The following is a 21,196-nucleotide window of genomic DNA, read 5'->3' as shown; positions in this document are numbered from 1 at the left end:
GTTTTTTAGAAACCCTGAAACCCAGACACCTCCCCTGCTCCCCCAGAAACCGGGACCCACAATGTCTGGAATGAGACCAAGCCGTATAGCTTATTCAAGCAACACTAGCTCACAAACTCTTCTTGGACGATTCCCGTGTGCAGCTTGGGACGAACATTACAGCCTGACTGTAGGAATATGTGCCCCACAAAATCCTTTGTTTGGAGGAGCCTGTCAGGGTAGCCTCGTGCCTCTGCAAGGTACTGAGACTTGCTCCCATGAAGAGCGCTGATGATGACAGAAATATTTGGGAGGAAAGTAAGCAAACAAGCCTCGAGGTGCATTGTGCTGGAGCCATTTGTCGCGGCAGCAGGCAATGTCCCACCTGTGTGTGCTCAGTTGCTTTCTTTGGGTTATGATGCTGCTGATTCTAAGACATTGAAGACACCTAAGACACTTAAGGCTGGTTCTAAGACACCTGCAGGCACAGGAGCATTAGCTATGGTTCTGGGCTAAGTTTAACTATGGAAACCACAAGGACCATGAGAAGCTTAGAAGGAAGGCCTGCCATCCCCAGTGTGCAGATAGATGTTTGCCTTTTGTCCTCTGACCTTGCACGGGGGTGAGGTACAGAAACACAGGCTGTTGTCATGATTGGTGAGAAAAATCAATGAGTTATAGATTTTTAAATATCAATTTAATGATGTCAATGAGTTGTCAAGTCTGTGGATGCCTGGAACTCGTGAATTTGGCTTCACGAGAGTAGGATGCCAAAACTCAAGAATTCCTCTTTCTTGCCCACGGTTGGTTTACCGTGAGTGGCCAACAGTCCACAAGCCCAGCCTTCCAGACTTAAAAAAGGGGTAGGTGGCGGACCAGAGAGGAGACTAACCCAGAGGAGATATAGGGTCGTGAAGACGGGAGACGGCAGGTGGGTGGAGTTCAAAAGTGTTTAGGTTCAGAGCATATATTTTAGAAAAGATACAGTAGAATTTGCTCACGGATTACATTTGAAATGGGAGAGAAAGAGAAAGATCAAGGAAGAATCTATGTTTTTTTTTTTTTTCCCTGAGTCACAAGATAAATGAAGTGAACCCATCGTGACATGGGGAACATCCGTGTTGGGGTGGTTTATGGTGGAAACCTGGAACTCAGGTTTGGATATTAAGTGTGAGCTGTCTGCTTGCACCCAAGATGAGAGAGATGTCCAATCAACAGCTGGACATAGAGTTTGGAATACGTCGTGAACACACTACCTGGGAATGATTTTTATCCACCACCAGCCAGAAAAGGTTACTGGAAGCACTGAGACTGGAAGGGACCCACCAGGGCGTGAACGTAGGTAAAGACGGGGCCCAAGGATGGAGATTGGGTGCTTTCCAATATAGAACACAGCAGCAGATGTGGAAGAAGAACAGGGGCCTGAGACATGAGCAGTGGGTTAGGATAAGAACCAGAAGTGACTGATGTCTAGAGACTGATAATAGACATTTCTCAAGAAAGAGTTGAGTTCATTGCTGTAGAAAGGTCAAGTAAGACGCCATATTGATTCCTTCAGCCATATGGCTACCCAAGCAGCCGCCATGCCCACGGGCACATGCAGCAAGAGTGACGTCCGTGAAGCACTTGATGGGGGAGAGCACCCCGACTTTGCAACAGTTGGCCAGGCCCTTGGTGTAGAACCAGCCTCCCAGAAGCTCAACGCCAGCAGCCATGTCTAACTAAAACAGTTATTTGCCTCCAGAAACAGGTTTGTAAAAACAAGGAGCTGAGCAGAGCCTCCCAACCCGAGAGGCACTCTGGACCAGACTGGCAACCCAAATTAGGAACGATCAATGTTTGTCTCTTGCTCTTGCTAACAGTCCCTGGTTTACCAAATCCATTCCGGTCGTGTTTGTGATGCTGATGTATTAGGTAATATCACTGGTTCCAGCAAAGTACCAACATACTGCTCTTGTTTCCGGAAATGAAGAAAAATGGCAGCACCTGGCAGGCAAATTGGGCGTCTGGCACCAGCTCAGCCTCAGAAAATACTCAGACCCCCAGAGGCTACCATTTGTCAGCAAAACTGTGACCAAACGGACTTTATAATATGGACCATACGATTCTTTTTAACCATAGGAGATGAGTCCCAAACACAGGAGCGGCTGAGTCAGTTCTGGGCTGCAGGGGCTGGGTCTCCCAGGGAGATGCCCATCACACGCGGCCTTCAGGGGGCTTTTCTCTTGCCATGGGGTTGCTTCTAAAGATGTGTCCCAAAAGGCTGTAGGTATTCCATGCAAATACACAAGAATTATATAAAGTGTTGCTTAGTAAACAAAACACACACATCATCCCTGTTTGCATCATCATCATCATCATCAAAAATGGCATCAACAGAGACACTGAGGATATCTCACAGACACTCGATCTGTCAAGCAGGAATATAGGACAATCCAACATCAGGACTCTCCGGGAGGCAGGCGACTGATGTAAATTTGACAAGGAGTTAGTTAGTCAATTGTACAATTAGCCTGGTCTCCTAACCCTTCGTGGGTACTCCGAACTGCACGGGACACCCTGGGGGACACCATGAAGTCAAGGAGCCCCAGCCTGTGTCCTAGGAGAGGGGTAAGTCATGGGTCCAGGTAGAGCTGGAGGAGCATGGCGGCCACCAGACAGCGGAGTAGGGGAGGAGCATCTTTCCAGGAAGGATCTCTGCCAGTCCTTGGAATGAGGCTGGGTGGGGGAATATAGAAGGGAAGTTCAGAGATACGGAGAGTTGAAAGAACTGGGTCATGCCAGAGGGGACGAGGAAACTCACTTACAGTATTTGCATGCCCTGGTGGAGAGCAGTGAGCCAGAGGATGCAACGGTAGTGAGAGCTTACGTTTCAAAGATACTGATATGTGCGTTATTTCTTGCGGTCCTTTTCGGAATCATCTAGGGTAGATAAGTGGCATCGCATATAGACACATTAAACTTCCACAGATGTTAGTATGTTTTCTTGGAGAGAGAAAGACAGATCCCCCATTTTTCCCCATCCCCCCCCACCCCCGCCAGCCCATATCCTCAGCTCCAAGGAGGAAAGGGAGAACACAGCTTTGTGTCCTGTGTTGCACTTGACTTGGTAAGTGCCATGATCTTGATGATAGCAGGACCGCGAGGTGGTCTCCAAGAGTGATGATTACGATGCCTGATTGGTGCCTTGCCAGGGAATTCAGAATATAATCATCAGAATCCGGGGCAATACCACTGTCCTCTATATACGTTTAATTCATAGTATTAAAAAAAAAAAAAAAAAAAAAAAAACAAGGGAAGATTTCATTTCTTAGCGGGGAAATTCTAGCTAATGATGCAGAAAAAGATACGAGAAAGTAGAAATCAGCATTGTGAGCCTTATTGGAAATGTAGATCTAGGGCAGAATGTCAGCCTGTGCTGAGGCCGGCTGGGGGAGGGCAGTTTCAGTTGGCACCAGGCACGAGATGCCAACCTCACCCTGAAATACCTACGCATGTTTCAGAAATGCCTGAATCTGGAATTCCTCTACTCAGCCACGAGCGACTCAGCCATTTTGAGCCGCTCAGCCCCTCATGAACAGAGGACCCAGGAACGAAAACAAAAATACACACATAACCAGACACACGCAAACCCCGAAACCCAACAGTAAAAGAAGGCAAAAACCTTAATAGCTGGGCCAGTCCAGTTTCTCCTAAAACAAAATTAATAAGTTCATAACATTCACAACTATTGCCTGTTTTTAAATGCATTTGAAGGTCAAGCCTGTCCAGCAAACTTTCATAAAAATCTACATTTTCACCATGGGAGAAATAAAACAAAAGACATGAAGGAATGCCTCATGTTGAGGCATGAGGGGAACCACCCAAAGGAGCACCAGGGTCCATTGGCATGGGCACTGAGGCAGAGTGCCATTCTCCATCCCAAGGAGCTGGGTATGGGCAAATGGAGGGGTAGCCAGCGAGTCCTGGGGCCCATCTTCTCTCACCAGATGTTACAGGATGCCTTTCTGGAGAGCAGGCTTCCAGGTGAGAACAGCACAGTGAGCACTGTTGTCCCTGGTCACCTTCAAAGTCAGGGCCCCTCTACCCTCCACTGCATGCAGGATCTCATTCTCTCTTCCTGGGAAATCCACCTAATTGATATATTTTCCATTGTGTCACCTCAGTCCTGCAGGAACCCGTGGAGATCAATTAAAATCTATGTTTCACATTTTGGATGAGAAGGTAGTCGTATTTGTATTAAAATTAATGAGAGCCCAAGCCTCGGGTTTCCATCCCCGCCCAGTGGCTCCAGTGTCCCGTCCAAGACGCCAAAGGAAGAAAGGGCTCTTGGAGTCCATGACAGTGTTTTAAACTTTAATAACGTTTTGCTGGAAAATGAATAATACAGGTCTTCTACCACTTAGATCTTTAGATGACATTACTTTTCTTTCATTTTGAAGATTATTATCTTATAATAGGTACTCTGGCACATCACTCACTATTTGCCAAGCACTGTCCTAAGAGTTTCACAAATGCCTACGTTTTTCATTCTCTGAAATGCCCTAGGGGCAGGCGCTCTGGGGTCCCTCCTTTTCCAGACGCAGAAACCTCAGAGGCACCAGAGGTTAAGTAACTTGCTGAGTTGCATACGGTTGATAAGGGGCACATCCAGGATCCCCCCCAAAACAGGTGAGCTCCCGTATCTCTTCTAACTCTGCCACTGGCTCTCGGGGGGCTGGTAACACGTTAGAGCCACCTGGACACTCTTTAAAAGCACTCATGGCCAGGCTAAGCTCTGAACAATTTGTAGAGAAAATCTGCCCCGGGGAACAGATGGTATAGTGGGAGGACTTGAGGTCATGCTGAATCACCCTGCAACTGGGGTGAGGCAGGAGCATCAGGTGAGTCATGTAATTTCTATAACCTCAGTCGGCCTCATCTGTGAAATGGGACACAACTGGTCCCACCCGGTGAGGTGGTTGTGAGCTTTAAATGCAGAGTGACATCTGTCCCGGTTAATTCAGACTGAGCGGGCTCCCGGGAAGGGGGGGGGATGTCAGTGCCCACGCCAAACAGGAGGGGACAGACTAGGTCTTCTTGTTCCCTGTCTAAATGAGCAGATGCTACCGTGTCTACATGTGTTTTCCCAGGCATGGCGAAGCCTGCAGCAGGCAGTCCTCATTAAAGGGCTCTACACATCCATTCTGCCCCAGAGCCACCCTACATCCCAGGGATTGTCAAGGCAGGGATGAGCAGGCACATTTGAAGGTCAGAGGAAGGCTGGACCACATAAAGCAATAATTTGCTATAGTCAATCTCAGGGGTGAGAAAAGTAATAAAGAGCCAGAGCACAATGTACAAGGGTGAGGATTCAATCTGGTCCCATTGAGCGAAACTCAGAAGCTGAAGCTTTCAGATGGGAAGAGAGCCGGAGGGGGTCAAAGCCATCACCACCAAGTAGCCAAAGCAGACGTCCAGGGTCTGTCCCAGCAATGGCACTACTCGGCAGGAAATGGGTTCTGGGCACGGTGCTTGGCACACGTGGGATGCTCAGCGGACAGTCCTGATGAACCGGCGGATGGCAGCTCTGTCGAACTTGAATGATCATGGCCAGGCAAGAGTGTTGCAAAGCCAAGGTCACTACTGGAAGGCAGAGGTGGGAGTGCCTGGTGTTCAGCTTTTTCTCATCTGTAATACACGATTAGCACATCTTCAGCTGGTATCGGTGGTGGGACCACGACATTTCTTGAGAATGGTGGGTCTGCTACCCATTTCTTCAATGTCCCGTGGGTTGAAATCCCTGTGGCTCAAGACCAAAGCTCAAGAAACTGCTTGCCTTTTGCTCATGACTTTTGTTTTGTCTCAGAACATTGAAATTCAGACAGAAAGCTAACTTCTCCTGAGTTGGAAAAGTACATGCGCGGCGGGGGGGAGGACTCTCTGAAGTAGCCACATGTCCCATTGCTCCCAGAGAGCATTGCCTTGTGCACACCAACCCTCTTGCACTGGTCCCTGCTACAGAGACCCGGCAGGGGATGCAAGCAAGCAACAGGGTGGGTATGGACCCAGAAAAGCAAGAGTGCAGGTAGGACCACAAAAGACCAGCGACACCCTGCTCATTATAAAGCCATGAAAGGGAGAGACTGCTATTCCAGTGTGTGTAACTCAGATCCCAGGGTCTTCAGCCTGGCGTGGTGCTGTAGCCTCACATCTTCTCAGATTCAAAGCCAGTATTTTACGAAGGCCCCTAGAGGCACCACACCCTCATCAGTCCTCAGACCTTTCCGATCCACTTTATGTTCCTGCTGCTTCTCCCTATGCCTCTGAGCTGTGGTTTGTAGCTACCAGACACATCCAGCCTCAGGACCTTTGCACAAGATTCTTCTGCCCTCTCCATCCTGGATGGACACAGAGCTTAATCCCTTGCCTACCTGAGGTCTTTATTCCTGCATCAGCTTCTAAGTGAGTTTTTCTGTGTTCACATCCTCACTGCTTTTTTAAAAAATTTTTCTCTTTTTCTTCTTAGCACATGCCATCACCTGATATATTACATACTTAATTATGTATTATTTGCTGACTGTCTCTCCCATTCAAAAATATCAGCTGCCTAAGGGCAGGAATTTTTAATCTTTTCTAAAAAAAAAAAAACCTTTTTTTTTTTTTTCTAAAAAAAAGATTTCCAAGTCTCTCTTTCCAGGAGACAAAATAAAACCAAGGAAAGCCCTCATTGGTTTTACAATCAGGGACCAAAGAGAGGCATCCAACAAAAATGTCAGTCATGTCATGAGTTGATTCTTTAACTTTGTGTTAAGTTCGGCGGAGAGTGCTTTCAACAAACATCTACGTATTAAGGACGTGGAATCTGTTCTGGGAGGGGGGTGGGGTGGGGAAATGAGCAACAGAAAATGCGTCTTTTGGTGGTCGAGAAATAGCCAGCATCATGCCATTTGATTCCTAGCTGTACACAAGAAAATGAAGAAAGCATATGCAAACTGGGTCATGTCTTATGCTTATAATTAAGTCACTTATGCACACAAGTATAACAACAGCTTTTGACACGATGACATATGTCTACACAGAAATCCCCAAACAGGCAGGAGGTCCCGGTCACATTCTTTCATGCCTTCCTTCACAGTTGCCCCCAATACCCCAGTGGTGATGCCACCTCTCAGTATGAGTCATTTCAGCTACACAGAGGTCATGTCACCCCTTGCAAACAGACCATAGTGTCAGACTAATCCTGGAGTGTCTTCATCTTCATCTGGAAAACAGAGTGCCCATTGCACACAGCTCCTGCAAATGTCCCATTTAGGGTTGCTTCACTGATAAGTGAGAAGGAGCCTAGAGGTTCCCTCTTCTTTACAAGCCACAAGGGTGAATGGGAATACTTGTCTACACGGCTATCACTTTACCCTGCACATCTTTCTGTCATGCAACATGGCGTATGCATTTCAGGAATGACCCTGGAATCAATTAACAGTGAATTATTTATATCAGCAACTGCTGCAATGTGTTACCCAGATGCTGTTGCATGAAAGACATCTTGTGCTTTCCAAATTGTGCCCCAGGCATGTATGTAAGTGACCGAATTCATCATCAGAATGAAAGGGATTTTCTTCTCCTTTTCCAAACGTAAAGACACACTTTTCCCATGGGATCCTTCAGCCCACACTTGGAAAGCTGAGCTATCGATCACTGCTGTATAATTTTAGCTGTAGATTCACTTAGTGGAACTCCCCTCGCCCTTGATTGGACCCTGTTAAATGCAGAAGCACGCGAGGCAGGTTCTTTTCTATCACCAAATACAGACATTTTGAGAGTCCATCGGGATTAGAACTCACCACTTCCCTCATGAGAAGGGTCCTTTCCTTTCATTCTAAAGTGCTGCTTAGAAACATAACCCACCTCTCCCGTAACCAAAGCAAAAGGCCACCAGCAAGGCAAAATCCTAGGTAATCTTCCAAAGAAATCAGTGGAGAGTACCTGGAAATTCTTCTCTCCCGTTTTCCCCATCAAAACATCCATTCACTGTCCCTTTTCCTTCCTGAAGGTCTTCCTCTCCCATGGAAGGTAATAGATACATTAATTTGAGAAAATGCATTCAGAGAAATTCAGAGAAATTCTAACATGCTGACGAAATCCAGAAGACAGATTTTTGGTTTTTTGGGGAGTCTTCTGGGAACTTAGGGAGGGATTGGGATAGGAGAATTTCCTCTCCTCTCTTCTCCGGGAAGACACCTGGAGTTGATACCTGCATGGCATTTAACTTGTTGACAATTTCAGAAGAGGCTGATTTGGGGATCTTTGGGGAGAATTATGCTGCCTCTGTTTCACGCAACAAGGCATTCCAACGTCACGTTCAAATGTTGGGCTCCAGGCAGCTTCTGGCCCCAGGGCAGAACTTGGCCGCCATTTTGCTTCCTTGACCATCAGCTTAATTTACTCATTCCTTAATTCTTGTCCTCAGCCAAACAAGACGGCTTAGAAATGCATGATCAGAAACCCAAAGAATGCTGATTTCACTTGTTTGATTTTTTAGTCCTAAAATGGGAAAAGAAAATGGGCTGAGAATAAGAGGAAATGAATTCATCCCAGACTTGGCATATATTTACCACGCGGGGTGTGTCAATGATAGTAACGTAGGAGTAATTGTAATAATAGTAATTGACTTAAGGTCTTCCGTGTGCTGGACAAGACACTAAGACATTGGCAGTCAGTATCATTTCAACCGACCTTGAGGAATGCTCTATTGTCATCCCATGGTACAGATGGGGAAACCGAGGCTCAGACCTGAGCGACAATGCGCCGAGAGTCATGCACCATGGAGCAGAGCGCAGAGCTCAAGTTCAGGTAGGCGCTCTGCTTCCCACCACTCGGCCGTCATCTGGCTGGCCCATGCTTGCAACGTCTCCTGTGTTGACCCCAGTTAAAGCCATTAGAAATATTCCACGTGCCACATTCCTTGCGGGGGTCCAACAGAACTCCTTATTAATTCTTCTTTAGCGTAGCACAGCCTTCACCCAAATTCTGGTTCTCTGTTCCAATTCTTTCAGCCTCAGAGAAATGACTACGAAGCTCAGACACCCCCAGCTTCGTTACCGTCTGGGCGTGAAGACAAATAACGTCCTTGGGGCTGAGAGAGAAGGAAAGCCTTGTTTCTGTGTTTATTTCTAAAAGAAGGTTGTGCCCAGTTTTCGAAGGAATATGTGCACCCCAGGGAAAGAAAGGGAAGGAGGATATAAGAAAGAGAGAGAGATACGGGGGTGTGGGGAGGGGTTGGGAAGTAGGGGAGAACGGGGGTCCGGGAGGCTCCAGGTAGGGATCAGCAGGTATGAAGGCTGGTGTGGCTGCCACTGGTGGCGCGGGGCAGAGCAGTGGGCGAGGAGCTCGGAGAGGCAGAGGCGCCTGACTCCGAAGGTCCTAGGCTACCCAAAGGACAGCAGATTTGATTGCAAGTGCAGGGAGAAGCCCTTGCCGGATTCTGTGCCAAACGGCAACGTCCCCTGAGTTGCATTCTTTAAAATGGTCTTGCTCTCTGTTGAGAAGAAGAGATGGAAGACAAAGCTGAGCTGTGGGGGGTCACCGTGGGGGCTGGTGGCAGGAACCCCGAGAGGGAGGTGCTGCCCACACCAGGGTCCTGCAGCCGAGACTGAGTCTTTTCCAGAGTCTGGATGGGGTCTGAAGGTTGAGCTGACCACGGATGAACGGGGTTGTGATTTCCCACGATGGGAGTACCTGGGAAATCCCTTGTAGGAGAAGAAAATCTTGATGACCTTGGGTTTGGTGATGACTTTCTGTCTTTTATTATTTTTATTTTTGAAAATATTTTATTTATTGGACTGAGAGAAAGAGAGAGAGAGAGAGAGAGAGAGAGAGAGAGAGAGAGAGACCGAGCACAGCAGGGAGAGGAGAAGAGAGAGAGGAAGAAGCAGGTTCTCTGATGAGCAGGAAGCCCAATGCGGGACTTGATCCCAGGATCCCGGGACCACAACCTGAGCTGAAAGAAGATGCTTAACTGGCTGAGCCACCCAGGTGCCCCAGTGGTGACTTTTTAGATAACAACCCAAAGGCACAAATCCAAGAAGAAAGAATTGGTAAGTTGGACTTCATTAAAATTAAAAAAAAAAAAAATGTTCTGCAAAAGACAGCATCAAGAGAATGAGAAGAAAATCCACAACGGAGAAAATGTTGGCAAAAGACAGATCTGATAAAGCATTGTTACCCCAAATATCCAAAGAACTCTTAAAAATCAGCAATAAGAAAACAAACAACCCAGTGAAATATTCGGACAAAGATTCTGAGAGACATCTCGCCAAAGAAGATACGCCGGTGGCCAATGAGCCCCATGAAAGCAGGCTCCACGTCACATGTCCCCGGGGAAGTGCACATTAAACCCAGGAGATGCCACTACACACCTGTGAAAATGTCCCAGATCTGGGACACTGGCCACACCAAATGCCGGCGAAGAGCGTGATGATCGGAGCTCTCCTTCACCGCTGGGGGCTCGCAAGGTGGTAAAGCTGCGTTGGAAAGGTGTTCTCTTATGACACGATCCAGCAAGCACCCTCCTCTGTATTTACCCAAAGAAGGTGAAAACTGACGTCCACAGAAAACCCTGTGCCGTTGTTCGTGGCAGTTTTATTCTGAATTGCCAAAACGCGGAAGCAACCTAGACGTCCTCCAGTGGGCGGAGGGCTCAACTGTGGTCCGTCCAGGTTATACAATATTACTCTGCTCTGAACGCAAATGAGCGACCACGCCAGGAAAAGACAGGGAGCAGTCTTTAATAATGCATATTCCTTAGTGAGAGAAGCCAGTCTGGAAAGGCTGCGAATTGCATGATTCCAACTATAGAACATTCTGGAAAAGGCACGATCGTGGAGACAGACAAGAGACCAGTCATTGCCAGATGTTGTGAGGACGGAGGGGTGAACAGGCAGAGGACAGTGAACAGGCATCGTGGTCTCTGTCTGAGACCACGATGGTGGACACACGGCATTGTGTCTGTGTCCACGCCCACAACCTACACCACACCAAGAGGGACCCTAATGTCAACTGTGGACACGTGATGATGACGTGTCAATGTAGGTTCGTGATTGTAACAAAGGTCCCCCCTGTTGTGGGATTGATAGTGGGGGGCAGGGCACCGTGCATGTGGGGCACGAAGGAACTTGGAAAATCTCTGTACCTTCCTCCCAATTTTGTTGTGAACCTAAAACCTCTCTATAAACTAGTCTTAAAAAAGAATCCCAAGTGCAGTCGTGAGGCCCCGGCTCCCTCCCACATGCAGGGGTGCCCCACGCACCCCCTCACTGTGCACTGACACCAGGGTTGTTTATGGGATGCAAGGCCATGTTTTGCCTCTGAGAAAGGGGGTCTTGTTTCCAGACGCCCCCAGGGAATGAGGTCTGAGGTCCCATCAGAGCACGCAGGCGGGGTGGACGCTGCTGGGGGACTTGGAGAAGAAAACCCAGTCGGGGGCGGAGGTGGTTTGGGGCCGACTCGGGAAGCCGCAGGGGAGTCACAGGTGGGAAGAGGCGGCAGCTGGGGGCGCCCGGGCACGGGGAGCCCGGGACCTGAGGTGTTCCTAAGCCGCTCGTCCGTGGTGGCCGCGAGCGAGGCCTGGATGCTGCGGGAGCAGGAAGCACCCGGAGATGGAGGAGAGTCTGGGCTCGGCCTGGCCTTGTCTGCCCTGCAGAGCCCTGGGCGGGAGCACCTGCCCCCGTGGGCGGGAGCTGGTGGTCCTGCTTCCAAAAGCGGAAGGAGCTCACTCTGTGCACCTCTCCCCTCCTCCCTCCAGCCGTGATACAGAACCCAGCACGCAGTGGAATAAAGGCCAGTCTCCATGGGCAGGAAGCAAGACAGAGGCTTTCTGAATGACATCATCTGGGAAGGAAGCATGGCATCCTGGTGCTTTGTGATAAACCCTCAGCAGGGGGTCCCAGGAGCTGAGGGGGCCCTTGCCAGGGGCTCCCACGACTGGCCGAGTGCCCAGGAGCAGCACCCACGTTCTGCCCATCCTGGGCGCTGGGGGTGGCAGCCAGGACAGGACCCGGATGAGGCAGCAATGCCTGGTCCATAGGGCTGCCTCCTCTGCCAAGGCCAACAGCACCTGCCTCCGGGCGTCAGGCTTGGCTGCTCTCCACCCAGAAGCCTGGCTCACTCCTCTCCTTCCCTTAGATCTTGTTTTCAAAGATCAGCTTCTCAGAGTCTCCAGCAGGGACTTCTGTAGGACTAGAACACCCACCACCACCCGCAGCTCCGCTAATAGTCTTATTTTGCTATATGTGTTTTCTGGGCACTGAGGGTTTTTTTTTAATAATATTAGCTTCCCCCGGGACAGGGACACATTAGGTTAGCGGTTTCTTGCTCAGCTAGCTCCCACTTCGAAAGTGCCAGCCCTGGACCCCACTAGGGCTATTCTCTTGAGGGGAATCACAGTCAAAGAAAAATCTGATGATTCAACTCCACGAGACAAGATTTCTTTCTTAATTTCGTATTTCTTTGTAAATCTATGTCTTCTTTCTCCCTCTCCCCAGCCTGCCCTCCCCACTGCCGCTGAAATTCAGAGCAAGAAAAATGAACATGTCTGATCAGAAATTGAGACAACAGGTAGAAACAGATAAGATAACAAGAGTGAAATCCTCTATTTATGCAATATTGAAATGAGCTCCATCGGGAATTATTCTAAACCAGGTCTTATTCCAATGGAACTTGCAAACTTCCGTTTCCTCTTCTGGTTTGAAGGGTCACGTGGCTTCTAGAACAGAAGGTTGGGGCGGGGCGAGGCCATGGGCGGGAACTCCCTGGCTGGGTTTCAGGTCTGGACAGCAAGCTCTGCCAGACTGGGTTGCACGGTGGGTGTGCGAACAGGTGGAGTGTGAGGACGAGTGTGCTGACTGCTCCCCAGACAGAACTTCCAGCTGTGGTGGACCCACAGGCGGGACAAGCTGTGCGTATTTGTCCTCTCTTTTTTATTTTAATAATTTTTTATTATGTTATGTTAGTCACCACACAGTACATCATTAGTTTTTGATGTAGGGTCCCTGATTCATTGTTTGCATATGACACCCAGTGCTCACTGCAACACGCGCCTCCTTCATACCCACCACTGGGCCAACCCAACCACCACCCCCTCCCCTCTAAAAGCCTCAGTTTGTTTCTCAGAGTCCACAGTCTCTCATGGTTCGTCCGATTTCCCCCATCTCCCTTCTCCTCTCCATTTCCCCATATCCTCCATGTTATTCCTTATGCTCCACAAGTGAGTGAAACCATGTGCTAATTGACTGTCTCTGCTTGACCTATTTCACTCAGCATCATCTCCTCCAGTCCTGTCCATGTTGCTACAAAAGTTGGGTATTCGTCCTTTCTGATGGAGGCATCATACTCCATAGTGTATATGGACCACATCTTCCTTATCCATGCGTCCATTGAAGGGCATCTCGGCTCTTTCCACAGTTTGGCAACTGTGGCCATTGCTGCTATGAACATTGGGGTACAGATGGCCCTTCTTTTCACTCCATCTGTATCTTTGGGGTAAATACCCAGGAGTGCAATTGCAGGGTCATAGGGAAGCTCTATTTGTAATTTCTTGAGGAATCTCCACACTGTTCTCCAAAGAGGCTGCACCAACTTGCATTCCCACCAACAGTGCAAGAGGAAGAGGGTTCCCTCTTCTCCACATCCCCTCCAACACACGTTGTTTACTGTCTTCTTAATTTTGGCCAATCTAACTGGTGTATGGTGGTATCTCGTGTGGTTTTGATTTGAATCTCCCTGATGGCTAATGAGAGGTACTTATTTGTTCTCGTAACAGAATTCCAGGACCCCCGGATCCTCTGAGACAGAGCAGAGACTTACTTGTCCTTCCTGAGGTCTGTTGTCTCACCACATGTGAAAAGTAGGCTTTCTCACACTGAAGACTGGGCATGGTTAGCTTTTGTTCAAGCAAAATTCTCCCTGTAACAGGAGTTCTCAACATTGGCACTATTGATATCTGGGGAGGGGAAGTTCTGTGCTCTCTGGGGCCATCCCCTGCTTGGTGGGTTTTGGGCAGCATTCTTGAACTCAAACCTCGAGAGGCTAGTAACAGCCCTTACTCCTCTATGATAGCAAAGAATCATCTTGGGACATTGGAGACATTGCCAAATGTCCCTTTGAGGACAAAATCGTTCCCCGGGTCTGAAAATCATATCATTCTAAAACATCTTCTCGAGAGGAGAGAAACAAATTGGGATCCAGTTATGAGTTCAGCGATTCACATCCCATCCGTGTTTTAATGAGCTGTCCCTCCTAACCCATCCTCCGTTGTTATGGTAGTGATGGATTACTGTCCCGTATTAGTTTACCTCGAGTTTCTTTGGGGTTTGCAAAAGTTAAAATGAGACGCACCACCTAGCATTTCTAACATTCCAAATAGAAATAAAAGCGAACAAAGAAGAGATAAAAACTCATAGTGATGAGCAACAAAGCCTGGAATCCCTGGCAACTCCAGGCTATGCTACACAACCCGTGTTTAAGAATGGGTGTTTACAAAGCTACAAAGTATCCTTGGCAGACACCTTAAATATTCATAGCAATATCAAAATGATCAATAAACTTTTTAAATTTTTTTTTATTTATTTTTTAAACTTTCTTTTCAGTGTTCCAGAATTCATTGTTTATGCACTACCTTTTAAATATTAATATCCTTAGGTTACCTTGCAAAATAGCTCTTTGGAGTAAGGACGCATTCTCCACAAATGGGTCTATGTCCCTTCTCACCACTGCAAAACACCAAGGTTTTTGATAATAGCTTACAGGAGTGGGTGTTTATGTACAGAGTACCTCTCTTATATATTCGTCTATTTAATTCTCAACTTTTTAAAAAAGATTTTATTTATTTATTTGACAGACAGAGATCACAAGTGGACAGAGAGGCAGGCAGAGGGACGGGGGAAGCAGGTTCCCCGCTGAGCAGAGAGCCCGATGTGGGGCTCGATCCCCGGACCCTGAGATCATGATCTGAGCCAAGGGCAGAGGCTTAACCCACTGAGCCCCTCAGGTGTCCCTAATTCTCAATGTTTTAAGACAGGGGTGCCCACTTCATGCTATATTAAAATCAGACAAGTAAGCAAACACAAAAAAACAATAGTGACTCGGCTTCTTTCGTGACTCCTTTGTGTCAATGCTTTTCCAAGAGTCACCTGGGAGACTTCTCAATTCCCATCTCTCTCGTCCACATCCCCCCATCCTCCGTAAAGATCGGAGTTACGTAATTCTTCTGAAGTCTTCCAACTAGTCAGTGCCAGAGCTGAAATCTGGGTCTGTCTTTTAAGTAGGCAAGCAATATGTGATTGAAATCTAGCTGTGAAAAATAAACACAAACAACCACACACACACACAGAAAGCTTCTTTAACCTCCTGTTGCCCTATAATTATTCTCCGTCAATCATCACTGTTATCCATTTGGCATGTAGCCTTCCAAAATGTAGAGGCATGTAAATTTATATTCAAAGAGTAAGCATGCCTATAGTATACATAAATAGATACACCAAAAGAGAGGATTATGGCTTGCGGTCTTTACCATCATAAGTTATGCTAATCTATGGGTTTGGGGAAAATGCATGCCTTTGTCACTTAACACAAGATGACTCTATAACAGACCTGCTTCATTGTCTGGAATTTCTGGGAGCGTTGTTATGGAACACCTATACCATAAGATTATTCATTCATTGAATTGGTGGATATCTGATTGTTCCTAAAACTTCACTCTTATCCAATAATGAACAGCTTTTCTTTTTTTTTTTTTAAAGATTTTATTTATTTATTTGACAGAGAGAGTGAGAAAGAGAGGGAGGGTATGCGCAGGGGGAGCAGCAAAGAGAGAGGGGGAAGCAGGCTCCCCACTGAGCAGAGAGCCCGATGCAGGGCTCGATCCCAGGACCCCGAGACCATGACCTGAGCCGAAGGCAGATGCTCACCTTTAGGATGACTGAACCACCCAGGCGCCCCAGTGGACAACTTTTCATGGAAAGGCTTTGTGCGTGTTTCCTTAGACACTGTTTCTTGAGCATGTATGATGTACCAGGGCAGGTATATTTCTGCATACACATATAATTTAATTTTCAAACCACTGTATGACAGTGTGGAGAAGCTGGATTCACATCCTGGTCATGGTTTCAGAGAGGGGATGTCACACGCCCTCACCCCATGTCGGGACGTCTCTATTTATAAGTGAGAGGCTCCGTGGGGTCACATTTCCTTTTATAATTGCTTATTTTTTTCCAAACTTCATAACACGTTATTTTGTATCTATACAATCCCCCCCACACGCTTACATGTGGATGCCTGCGTGCATGCCTGTGTGTGTGTGTGTGTGTGTGTGTGTGTGTGCAAGATCCTCTGAATCCGCCCTGGCCCCCAGGAGTGGGGGAAACCACATTCAGAAGACACAAAGCAGTAGAGCCTGAGAGCCTTTCTCTAATTCCTAAAGCTCACGCCCTCCACAACGGCTTTACACAACACGGAGGTGCTTGCAAAACCCACACTTGCTTATCCCCCAGGCAAGAACATCGAAAAAGACCCCCTCCACGATTCTTGAGACTTTTCTTCGCTTGCTTGCCTCTTTCTCGGTTCCTACCATCGCCCTCTGATTGGAGAGACGAATTTGAAGGCCCCATAACATGGTCTCTAGATGCCGGCTCGCTCTTCTGTGAAGCGTGCATCTAAAGGAGAGACGATCCTGACCCGTCATTTGTTAATAAATGTATTCATAATTCTAAATGCAGATTTTCTTGTTCCTCGGGGGAATATGTCAGCGGCTAAACTCTATGCCTTCCCCAGAGCAAATATGAACATTGCCTTTTTGACGCAACTGGGACACATACTTCGATTTATTTTCTTCCGAGATCCTGTTTACCAGCAGCACATCCCTCCAGAGAAACTCAGACTCCAGTTGGGTTCTTTTTTATCTCCAAATGGAGCAGGCAGTCCATCCCCATGTCCCCGGATGCCTTCTCCTGGACCGCCCCACTCTCCCGTGTGTGAGGTTGAACAGAGCGTCTCCCCCCTGGCCGGGAATACAGGTGGGACTTCCCTCATCGGCAGCCCCTGCCTGTGTCTGGGCAGGGGAAGTGTCCGTCCCGTAGGTCTGTCTGTCTCTCATTCCGTTTACAGAGAATGTCAAGCCTGGTTGCTTGAGCTAAACTCGGTGACCCCTGTATTTGTGTACAACTCTAAGTACAACTCTAAGATTCGCCTTTCTAGAATGAGGGCACTTTGCCTCTTAGGTATATAGGTGAGTCTCTCCATCAAGTGTCCTTTTTGCTTGTCCATTAGGTGGCACTTGGCAGGAGAGACTGTGATGTGTCTCAAAGGGCAAGAAAATGTGGCGACCTTTGGAATATCACCCTCGTCTCCATACTCAGTTACAGAAACATCAAGGTCGTCCGATGCTTCTTTCCCCAGCTGGACCCAGCAACCACTAATTTACACACCCCGGGACGCGCCATTCGAGGTGGGACGGGGGTTTTGTTTTCCGGACCCATTAATCAGCTTCTATCTCTCTAATTAGTTAAAGATTCTCCAAAGCGTCCGAATATCATCCCTCGAGGTGAGGAAGATGCATTTTCAATTTCCTCCTGCAAATTAGACTGGGGCATGGTTCTCTGGAAATATCAGATAAGGGAAAGGTGCGGAAGCCTGGCGCTGAATTTTTCCCCTTTGCCACCTGGGAGATGCGAAAGGAAGAGTAACTGAAAGACAAAACCTCCGTGAGTTTTGTGAAACTTGAAAAGGAGAAGTAAAGCCGTATCGTGGAGCCGCAATGAGTAGGAGGGTGAGGTCTTGTAGAATAAAGGTCAGATCGCTCCACCTGGAGACAGGTTTGGGGTTCAGACAGGCTTCTCCCACTTGTAGCTCAATGAAGCCCATCAACAGGTCAGGACGGTGACCTGCCCTCGCCCAGCACACGCAGACATCACAGAGGCCACGAGAAACCTACCCGGTGCTACATTGCCCTCCAGGAGCTCACAGTCAAATCGGGAAAATGAGAGTCTAGGGTACCTTGCATGTCATAGCCAGGCTGCCAAGGAGAGCCAACAAACAAACAGAGACACGTTGGGGCTTTGAGGCTCTGGATGTCTGGAGATGGCTGCCCTGTGCCCCATCACCCTTGTGTCTCCATCCATCAACCCTGCAGACCTTCACTCTGGACAGTGTTGTCCTTGACCGCCGCTGCCCTTCAGAATCCTGGGAGAAACTCTAAAATACTGATGTCCAGGTTCACCCCAGCCTAATCAGATCAGGATACTTGGGGGTGGGGAGAAGGAGTAAATATTTTTTAAATGTGTAGAGGTGATATGAGAGCTGTTTGGGACTTAAGGAAGAATTGAGGGAAAAGCACAGAGGGTTCCGGTGCATCTATGTCCCCCCTCCACAAGTCTCCCTGTTATTAACATCTTGCCTTAGTGCGATACATTTGTTGCAATCAATGAAATGATCCGGACACAATGTTACCAACTAGAACCCAGGGGTTTTGACAGATGCATGATATCTTGTATCTACCAGGACAGTATCATATGGAAATCACCTGTGTTCCACCTGTTCATCCTTCCCCCGACCACCTGAGGCCCCAGAAACCCCTGATCTCTTTGCAATTTCCATAGTTTTGGTTTTCCCCAAATGTTGCATAGCCAGAAATGTGCCGTATGCAGCAGCAGCTGGAGTCTGATCTTCAGAGGGTCACCAGGAAATCGCCACATAGCCTAACGCTGAAAGTCACCAGACTGTTGTGTGGGATAACCCTGCCCTAACTTATCCAAAAGGATTTTCAAGATAATCCGATGGAACCCTTGCACTTCACAGGTGAGCGGTATGTCCCGAGAGGGGATAAGCGGACCAAGACCATGAGACAAGGTGGAGACTCCCAGGTCAGGAACCTTCTAAGCCTGTCACATCCTCTTTCGGAGATAAACTGCCTGGTGTGACAGAGTGTTATCTGTAGCGAGGTCACCGGCATTCTGAAGTTCATGACTGTGACAGATGTTTTCTGAGGATCAATTCTGGGCCAGCTGCATTCCTGGAGCTGCTGACCCCAGAGGCACCAGTTTGGGCAGGGGGCGTGAGGAGGGGAGAGCACAGTCACGCGAACAAAATGCATAATGGGGCTGAGACCGGGGACCGCCAGTATCCTCACACTTACCACCACTTGGCAGTATAAGCCCATCTCATTCTCACACAAGCCCCTGGAGGGAGGTGGCATCATCAGCCCGTTGCTCATATGAACTGAGTGCAGATTGCTAAAGAGGTTTCCAGAAGGTGGCTTACAAAATAGAGGCCCCAGCCAAGACTGGAGCCCACGGGAGACAGCTCCATGCATTAAGTCGCTTACTGCTAATGCATAAGCCACTCCTTCCCTGTTCTGCAGGGTTTGACACTTTTATCCATGTGGGCACGGGGCTCCGAATGGCCACTTCCTTGTGGACCAGCCCCATGATGGCTTGATTCTGGGGATTCTTGGGGAAGCAGAACACATGCCACAAAGCATTTTATCTGAAAGCGGGCGGCTCTCAGTGGGCAAGTATTTAAATACCCAGAAAATCCGCTTCCTTGGAACAAAAAGCCTTGAATACCTCCACGCCCGCTCGTCTCTGCAGAGTTACCGGCTCCGATGGCCGCGGTCTCAGACTCAGTAACTTCAGGACAATCTCATCGTTGGAGCCTATCGGCCGCTGTATTTGTATGTTCCAAGTCTTAAATCTGAAGCCCAGCCCTACGGTTAATGCATGACAGGCCGAACTTCCAACAGCAGGGACTTAATGAAAAGTGTATTTTCTCATCGAATCTGATAAATAATGTAAAATGTTTGGTGAAAACAATCTTAAGCAGGAGCAATCGATTTGCCGATTACCCATAAAAAGTAAATCAGAGCAGGGGTAATTAGGAGGCAGAGTCTGTGGGTGCTCTTGGGATTAGACGGTTAATACACAGACATGGGTGTATTAAAGAACTCTTGGGCAGGACTCGAGAGAGATGCGGGCACCTCATCTACTCCTGATTCTCCACTCGCGCTCTCTAAGTGGTATAAGCTCCAGATCGGTTTGGTAACTCAGGCAAAATCCCAGGATTGAGGCTCACCAGCCCATCTTGGGTTATGTGGCTATTTGGGGACCAATCAGTAAGGGCAGGGGAATGGAACGCATTGCCTGGCAGGACTCTGGGGCCCTTACCAGATGGCCAAGGTTCCGTCCTAACCCCAAAGACTCAGAGCAGAGAAGAGGTGTCTTCCCAAGAAATCAGTGCTCCATTCCCAGGACGAGGGGTAGAGACGGTGGTCGAACAAAAGCAACACGGGACGCTCTACCTTCCACAGCTGGCTAACCTTTTGATGACCCTGGGTCACCAGCCTGGAAGCTGAGCTCACATCTGAGGAGCTTCTCTGAGCTCTTCATTTGACTTGACTCCCTAGAAGAGCCGTGATAGGAACTTGGTGCTGTTGGTGTGGTCAGTCCTTATTACGGGGTCCTTTCTGGGTGATGATGTTGATGAGGCAATGATGTCATTTACGGAGTGCTGCTTAGGGTCCGGGCATGGTGGAGCCCGCTTCGCCCTGACCGCTCCACTCAGTTGTGACGATGACCCACTGAGATGCGCAGTTACGTCTCTGTGTTCCCAACCAGCACACCCCCTCTCTCGACATCACGGTTCTGTCTGTGCCAGTCAACCCCAACCTCCGACGGTGCCTGACCCTGATTTAATTCATGGAAGCAGATGTTGTTACACGGAAGAAATGACCACTAGAGGCTGAATCTTGAGGGCTGAGGGATAAACCATTTCCCGACATGTGGGAACCTGATTCAGGGACAGAGTCTTGGTAAGCTCCCAGAGGTTGAGGGAAGGAAAAATGCAGATCTTTCAAAGCCAAAAAAAAAAAAAAAAAAAAAAAAAAAAAAAAAAAAAAAAAAGAAAGAAAGAAACAAACAAACAAAGAACTATGTCTCACCACAGATAAGCAAAGTCTCTGACTGGGGTTGCTTGGCGGCCATGGCTATAGTTCACCTTCATGTGAACCCCGGATGGGACGGAAGAAGTCTTCTGCATTAAGGCTTCCTGCATCTAGATGTGGCCTCTGGCTTCTTTGGGACATGCCTACAGCCTGTCTGCCCACGTGCCTGAAGGTCAGACGTCATAAGCAGCGAAAGACATTCACGGAGTATATTTGATTCTCTCAATTCAATGCCCGGTTGATCTGGAG

This window comes from Mustela putorius, unplaced genomic scaffold (genome assembly GCF_011764305.1).
Source record: "Mustela putorius furo isolate JIRA1106 unplaced genomic scaffold, ASM1176430v1.1 tig00537248_pilon_pilon_pilon, whole genome shotgun sequence".
NCBI classification, from domain to species: domain Eukaryota; kingdom Metazoa; phylum Chordata; class Mammalia; order Carnivora; family Mustelidae; genus Mustela; species Mustela putorius.
This window is presented reverse-complemented; position numbering follows the sequence as displayed.